Here is a 9,147-nt window from a genome sequence, read left to right as displayed (position 1 = left end):
TATATATATATATATATATATATATGTATATATATGTATTTATGTATTGAGATAGACAGAGACAGACAGACAGAAAAAAGAGAGAGACAAAGGCAAACACAAAGAGACAAGGACAGAGAGACAGAAAAAGACAGAGGGGTAGAGAAAAAGAGACAAAGACAAAGAGATAACAAACTGACAGAGAGACAGAGGTGAACAAAAAGAGAAACAAGGACAGAGACAGAGAGACTGACAGACAGACAGATAAAGACAAGGAAAGACAAGGACAGAGAGATAGAAAGACACACACACACACACACAGATGGGTCTAATAAGAAAGCCAGGAGTATTTGTAACTTGTCATATAGTGAAAAGAGGGGCAATCTGGAAGTCAATAGATCAAGATTATAACCCTAAATCTGCTTGTCACTAGTTGAGTGACTGGGCAAATTACTTTATATTTCTGGGCCTCAGTTTTACCAAATATAAAACAAACTGATCTGACTTGGTCACTATTTGTATTAAAGTCACAGTTTAGGGAATAGTGTGCTTCAGGGGGCCTTAACAATCTACTGGTATGAGGACTGACTTTGTTTTCTACTTTAAAGGCTAGATATGGCCTTTAAATGAATCCTTTTTTTTTTCTGAAAAGTTTGGAAAGAAGGCCAAACTTTACATTCTGTGAATTAGGGAGTATTGGAAAACACTCCAAAAGTATTTGTCCAGAGTCTATTTCTTGAAATTTCATCATGAAAACTTTTTTTAAAATTTCAAGGTTTTGGGGGTCTTCTAGGTTCCCCCAATATAATCATACAGCACTGGATTATTCTTTAGCCACATACTAAATCCTTATTGACTAACACTTTAGTGGGTATTGGTTCAACATATACTTTCTAACAAAGATGGTTAGATGAGAGCAATAGGCCTGACAGAATTGGGTTAAGGCAGTATTGGAGGGTGGAGAGTGATAGTTGCAGGGGGATAGAACACTAAAAGAGAAAATAAGAAAGGTGCCAAAGACAAACAGCCTCCTTGACAATATGGCTGTAAACCAGGTCTGCTTAGAACTGCCACATTTTTCTTATTCCCTGTAGAAGACCAGCCCAGTTGCTGAATGCCAAGATCATCTGAGGGAGCTTCTAGGCTGCCTAAAAGCAAGAAGTAACAGAAATGTCATAAACGATTCCTCAGTAGATTTCCACCCCGTTTTTGCCAAAGCTGGAGATGGAGATGAGCTTCCAAAGTTTTCTGGGTATGTATCCAACTGTAGTCTTCTGAGATTCACCCATCACTAGTCCTTAATCCTTTAAATGTTTGAAAATGATAATCATACCCATCTTCCCTTGAGCTAGGAAAATTACATTTTACTTCCTTCTCCATAAATCAATCCTCCCTGACACTCAGGTAGTTGGAACTGAATGCCATTCACAGCCCACATAAATATACTAAAAGATCTGTTTGCTTTTGCTTCTATATAGATATATTTATATGTACATACTTATGAAAGAGAGAGAGGGAGAGAGAGAGGAGACATGCATTGAGAACAAATGAAATAGGTCAAATAGGAAAAGCAAATTATTTACCATTTCTATCCATGCCCTCTTTCTCTCCGGTATTAAGGATAAAATATTTAGGGTTCAGCTCACCCTTCAGAATGAACATAGCGTGGGTCTCTCACTGGTCATCTCTGCCTCTACTTTGCTTATTAGAACCATCTCTCTTCACCTAATGTGGACCTGCAGAAAGAGAAAAGGACTAGGAGTCAGAATATCATCTTTTCCACTAACTACTTTTCTTTGGGAAAAATCAACTTTTTGCTCAGTTTTCTAAGAGAATTGGTTTAAATTATATTTAAGGTGATTCTCAATTCCGAATTCTACAAATCTTTTTTTTTTTTGAGGAGAGGAAAATGTAGAATAGGAGATTCCAACTGTATTATACCCTGGAAGGAAGGGGTGATAGTTTAGGGTGGTGGTTGTGACACCATCAAAAATAAGATATTCAATAAATCAGATTCTGATTTGATCATGTTTGTTTATTTGGGAAGGTAGCATGATGATGATTCAGGCCAAAATAATCTCTGTAATCCAAGTGACTATTGACTAATCAACTACTAAGCATCCACTTCATTTTTTTTTATTGTGTAGACATTGCCTGGGTCTTAATGTAGGTGCTCAACACAGAGTGGAGTCATCTGGGAAGAATTATGGAAGTGACCTTGAAAAAATATGGTTCATTTCCAAAGTGCTTCTTTCTAACCATACCAAAACAAAGTGGTAGGGAATATTGTCATCACTTTTCATTCATCCTTTTATATATCAACCATCCTATGGTGCCTAGAAGGATACATTCATTTGTGTTTGGTTAGTCTAAGTTGAAAAGATAAACCTATTGTTTATCCAGGAAGAAATACTCTGAAGCAAAAGCTGGCAATCTGATCCTTTTTTTTTTTTGGTCCTCTTTACTTAAATCTATACTAGGTTGTGATATATCTTATTGGTTGTCGACATTGATCAATTGAATCAGATAATGGCCAAATCTTCACTCCACTTTGTACCCATGTAGACACAGTCGAATTGTACTATATAATGAAATGTTTAAATATATACATACATTTTGCACAAAATATAACCTCAAACCAAGACTCTTCCTAAAACTTGGCCACTAGAGTATTTAAGGATGCACAACTGCAGTTGATGCAGAACTTCTTTCCCAGATGTTCAATTTGACCTGGGGCAACTCAATCAAAGTTTGTAAGGTTTCCAACATTCCTAGTGGGAATTTTCAAAAAAGGAGGCATATGGATTATTCTGGCAATTGGAATATTCAGATGGAAACTCATGCACAATGATTCTGGAACTCTGAAATCTCCCTGAGAGCAAGTCAAATAATAGCATTATTTGTAACAATAATATTAATAAATAATGAAAAAACATCAGCACTGGTGCTTTTCAAGGAAATGAGTTTGGAATGTGTAAAGCATTATGAGTGAATGCAGTTAGTATACCTGGAGGGAGTCATACAACAGATAAAGATAGGATTAAAATCAGGGCAAAAAGGGAAAAAAAGAAAAAGAAAAAAAGAAAGTAAGTAAAAAGCATGTTTAACAACAAGGCAACAAAGAAAGAATGGCAACCAGTTAGCTCTAGGGATTCCCCATGATGAAGGTCGACAGAAGAAAAATAAATTATTAAGCAATTATTATTTCCCAGGCAATGTGCTAAATGCTAGGGATTCAAAGAAAAGTAAAAGGCAGTCCTAGCTCTCAAGGGACTAATTCACTAATTCTCAGGTGTCTAATTCGCTCCTAAGTCAATTAACATAAAGTTACATGCAATCACAAACTTTTATTTGTATCATAGATTTCCTGATCAAGGACAATGAGCAAATTATTTTTGGTGATTTGATGAAAATGTCAACCACTAATTGAATGTCTACAACAGGATAGATACTAACTAGATATCAGAGAAGGGAGAAGTCCAGTTCTGACTCCTCATATACTTAGCTGTGTGACTATTAATGTTTTTGTTTTTGTTTTTGCTTTTTTGAGACTCAGTTTGCTCATCTATAAAATGAGCCAGGTTGGATTAGATACAATTCTTTTTCCCCTAATTTAGGAGATGACAGATTATGTGATAGAGAATCAGTATGACATATTATTTGTTTTGTGGGTAGAACATCTAGTTGATCTTAGAAAAGGAGCATGTTTTATTTTACATATGTAAATCATTGAAAAACATAAAAGCTTATGTTAAAGAACATTCATATTGTTGGGATTCACAGAAGGAGAGACCTTGTGAGCTGATGTATTTGAGAAGTTTCAAGAAGGCAACGAGGCTTCCTCTAGGCTCTAAAATATGAGTAAAATGTGGATGGTTAAAGGATATTCCACAATCAGGAACACCATGACTAAAAACAAAATGTGTGACAATAAAAGCCTTCAAACGTGACTATGAATTGAAAGATGAGACCAGGAAGAAGTCTGAATACAAAATGTCTAAGACAGTGTATAGCAGATGGGACAATAGCTACTTCAGGTCTAGATGACACAGGAGGAAGAAGAGGAAAATAGAAGCCCTAAAACTAGAAACAAGAGGACATCAGCAAATGAATAAGGCAAATTGATTATATTTATGATAATTTCAACCAAAGAGAAAAGGGATATTGTAGAACTATAACTAGGTTTGGGGTCAGAGGATCTGAGACTTAACCACTTTATTAACCAATTAATTACCCTAGTCCTCAGGTTCCACAAACTATAAAATAATGAAACCAAATAAGATGATTTTAAGGGTCATTTTAAGCCCTACATACTTTGAACCAGGGTAATCCTCAATTTGTAGGACAGTAAGAAAATTCAGGTTTAGACCCTCACATTTTTTATCCAGTACTGTGAGATATTTAGGCAGCACTGAATCAATTCAGAAGCTCAACATCTAAAATTATATCAGTTCCTTACCATGTGGGTGACTGTTGACAAGCTACCTTCCTCCAAAAGAGGTTTCATTTATAAAATGAGGGAGTAGAAAGACATTACTCCCAAGGTCTCTTCTGGCTTGAAATCTGTGATCCTAGGATGAACCTAAGCCTGGTAATTATTTGCCTCTGAAGTTCACACAAATGTATTAAGACATTGGAGTTTACGCATTTGCATCTAGATTTTGTAAATCCTGAAGCAACTGGTTCCTTTAAGGATATGGATTTTTATTTATTAGAAGAGTTGTTCACTAGAGCATCTTCGACATAGGAAGCCTAATTGTGGGAAGAAGGGGAAATGATAATTTTCTTTCTGGAGTTCATGTAATTCTTTACCTCCAAGACAAATTACAAAATAGTATATTAAAGTTCTACCTGTATCATGGAAATTTCTTTCCACTCATACTCCAGGCACATACTTTTGGGGTAATTGCATTCTCACCCCCATCAAAAAAATAAAACAGTGGTCATTCCTTATTCATTCAACTTAAATTGCACTTTTCACTTATTTTTAAAGTGTTTATTGAGCATATTTTTGTAACGGATGAAACGTTGAATAGAATGTAATCTTTGTTCTCCAAGAGCTTACACTTCATTAATAAACACCTATAGAGAAATACTCTATTAATTCAAGGCAGTTCAATCAATGGCACAAAAAGGTGAAATTGGTGACATTTTTATCAGAAAAGGAATTGCCTCTTGTCTTGTTTCTCATGAACATCTGCACCTGGTTATATCAGACACCATTTAGTTTTTTACTCCATTTCTCTATTTCTTGTAAATCAGCTTCTTTTCCATTATAAATCTGTTAAGACCCTTATAAACAAATTTACTTTATATACATATATGACATAAATATTCTCCTAATAATCATGGAAGGAGTTTCTTCACTTGCATCAATGAAATAATTTCTCAAGGGAAAAATACCCTAGTGGTACTATATAGCGCCAATTCAACAACAAAGAGATTTCTGGTGAAATTAAATTGACCAGCACATTTCAACGATAACTTGAACAAAAGAAGTGGGTTCATATATGTTAAAAACATACATACTTGGAAAAGGAGTTAGGCTAGTTAAAACATGAAAATAAACAGATGAGAACATTCTGAGTAGTACACTTATCCCCTCAACAAGAAAAATGATCTATGAGAAAGCTTCAAATTAATTATACAGATTTCTAGTATTGGAAAATATGGATGAGAATTACAGAGATTGAGAAGACGGTTAGGTTTTCAACATCTACACTATTGGAAGGAGCAGCCACAGAAGTATCACAACATTGTTTGTCTCCACTATAAAGGAAATATATGCCATCCACATCCCTTCAAGGAATTTTTTCTTTATTACAATTACTTAATTGCCTAATTATGATAAGATACCATTTGTATGGCTGGGAAATTAGTATCTCTCTTCATGGAAAAAGACATGAGTAGATAAAGCACTCATTCCCCATGAAAATGTCCCCGAAATTCTAAGTAAGGAAATGAAGAGTTTCCTCTTCTGATATCTGACTTTACTCATATAGGACTTGTTTGGCTAAGCAACTCTAAATTTAATTAACCAGTCAGTTATTTTTTTTTTGTTCCAAATTGAACAGTTATTTGATAGAATTGACCCAATTAACTAACTGCCATGGTATTACCTAAGTATATAGCTTGTTTCTAGAACTGAAGCTTTGTGTTGTTGGTATTGTTGAATATGTCAATCCAGTAAAACTTTAGTCAATTGAATTTTCTTTTAATCACTCAAATCAGTAGTTCAGCACTATAGACGTAATCCATTTGACTAAGAGGTTTCCCTGTTTACACAGCCTGTAACTGGTAGTTTACTTTTTCTTATTAACCTAGATGGTCAGTGGCTATAGATGGCCAGGATGACTATGTGTAGCTAACTCTCTTTATGTTGTGGTTTATTTAGAGGAAAAATAATCCTAAGAAGGGAGATTCAGAATTGGAAGGGAACTCTGAGATCATCAAAAACAAAACTTAGATGTGTTGTGGTCAAATGACTTGCCCAAGTTAATACAGATAGTGACAGTTTCTAGTGCTGCTTACCCACATTTTGTGATTCTAAAACAAGAGATCTTACAAATGTAAATGCTGTTTTCTTAAATAAAATTAATTTTTAAATGAAAATCTTTGGTTTTATCAAGATAATGGCAAGGTTCATATATGAATGAGACATATGTCTTGTGTATGATAACCAAAGAATTCTTTACCCATGAATGGGAAGCCATTATGAGACATCTACCAAGACATAGCTGTAGGGATTGGAGTTAAAGTAATCTGAATGAGGAGAGAGGGATTAGGTGGCCCTACCAGAAACCTAGTGCAGTCTGTAATCTGATGGACCTGTATCAGTGCCCAACAGATGTCTACACCCCTTCCCAGCTAAATATCCCCTTCCTATAACTTATTCACTAGTTTGTCTTAAGAAAAATAGGTAGAAAATATTTCAAAGAGACAGAGAGGGTCAAGGGAGGTGTGTCATCTTTTGAGGGTCCAATCAGACCCCCTTTAGGGTTCAGAGATATCTTTTTTCTGGTTGAGGGAAATAATAGTTGTATAGTTGATGGGAGATCAGCAACAAGCTTGGAGAAAGAAGCAGGGTCCTCTCGGGTGGATTCGGTAATCCTTCAGCCCCTCAAAACTGAACTTCACAGCTTTAGGTCCAAAGACAGAAGTCCCCAGAGGATCCTTAGAATCCCTTTGGAACCATTTTGTCCTCCCAGCAGTCTCTGCTCCTCAACTGCCACTCACCTTCTTTTTCAGTCCTCATCTCAGAATTCCAAATCTCCCTGCCCCCAATCCTTACATAGCTTACCATAATTACAGGCATAGAACGTAACAACTATAATCTTGCAAAACCAGATACATAAGGAGCTGCAAAATATCACACTATGAAAAGGAAAACTCATTTTTCAACTTTTCAGAAGCATGAATCATGTTTCTTTAATAACTCCAAATCCCAATAGTTTTGTGCCTTTGACCTACACAACATTTCTAACCTTAGGGAATCAGAACATCTTTCCATCTTTTTCTCTGAAAAAAAAAAGTCACTAGAAGTTAAAGAATTATCTCCCTGAGAAGAGAATGAGGGTATGAATACTCAACCTTATCCAAAGGACATCAGAGAAAAATCTTTGCTTTTAGCTTTACCTTTGAACCATGATGATCAGGTGAAAGAGGGAAAACATAACTTTTAGCTTAGACCTGGGAAATGCAAATGGATAACTAAACAAAAATTGAATTAAAATACTAGGCATTTAATCTGTCTAAATGGTCCTTTTTATGTAATAATATTGTAATATTTCATTATTTCCAGAAAAAAAAACCTATGTACAGGCTGCCCATTCCATTAGTCTATCAACACATTTACCTTGGACAGATGCTTTCAATGAGTCCGTAAGCAGCATTCAGAATTGAAGAGGAGGAGCCCATTTTTTATTGCTTTTTGGGATCCTATGATGCTTTCACTAATATGAACCCATTTACTACCAAAATAAAAGCATAGCTTTTTAAACCTCAGTATTATCCCAGTGATAGTATGTGCCTAGAAACCATGGGGTACCATGATCTTTGGAAGAATTAAAATTGCAAATGATTCCAAAAGGCATCAGAAAGATAAACAGGAGGCATAAGTTGACAGGAACATATTTTCAACAATGACTTCTTTGTGAGGGGTCATGTAAAAGTTAATATCAGGGGTACATCTAAGTAGAAAAGAGTATAGAGTGACCATGCAGCTAGAGTGAGTGATGGCTCAAAGGACCCATTGGCACTTTTGAAATATTGGAGAAAAAGCAAACTGGAGAGAGTCTCCAGTGGATTCATGACATTGTTTAACAATGATTCCTTAGGAAAAGAAGAATGAAGAGTTTGTCTATGTGCACTGATGAAAGGATTAGGATCAAACTTAATATCTAAGTGTTCTGTTTCCAAGAGCTGTATGACAAAAGAGACATTTTGGTGTTTTCTATATCTGTTTTCTAGGAAGATTTGACTATAACAAAATCCCAGATATTCCATGGCCTTAAAAAAAAAGATGGGGGCAGCTGGGTGGCTCAGTGAGAGGGCCAGGTACAGAGATGGGAGATCCTGGGTTCAAATCTGGCCTCAGGCACTTCCTAGTTATGCGACCCTGGGCAAGTCACTTGACCCCCATTGCCTAGCCCTTACTACTCTTCTGCCTTGGAACCAATACCTAGTATTGATTCTAAGACATAAGGTAAGGGTTTAAAAAAGATGATTTGTGTATGTTTTGAAAAAAGCATTGCATTTCATACAGAGATATTAGTAGCAACTTGTCAAGGCTGATTAGGATGGACCAGGACTGAATTGAAATCTGGATAGATAAGAAAAGAGCAAAAGGAGAAAGAGGAAAAGCACTAATAGGGGCCGAAAAATCAGGAAAGTAAGAGGTTGATTTCCAGAAGTTCATACATATACTCTAGAAATCGTAGTGGTAAGAATTGAGTCCATGGAAGTTGGCCAAAGCTAGAAAGATCATTTAGGTGTCTAGGTGTAGGAAGATAAGAGATTGATCTTACAGGGTTCAAGACTTTGAGTTTTTAAGATGTCAGAAAAATAGTTAAACATTATTTATTCAGGTCTCGAACTCCTAGAGTCACAGTTTTCTCATATATAAAATGAAGAAAGTAATGCTTCTACTATTTATCTCCCAGAGGTTGT

The sequence above is a fragment of the Monodelphis domestica genome, chromosome 3, assembly GCF_027887165.1.
Source record: "Monodelphis domestica isolate mMonDom1 chromosome 3, mMonDom1.pri, whole genome shotgun sequence".
Lineage (NCBI taxonomy): Eukaryota > Metazoa > Chordata > Mammalia > Didelphimorphia > Didelphidae > Monodelphis > Monodelphis domestica.
Note: the sequence above shows the minus strand (reverse complement) of the source record.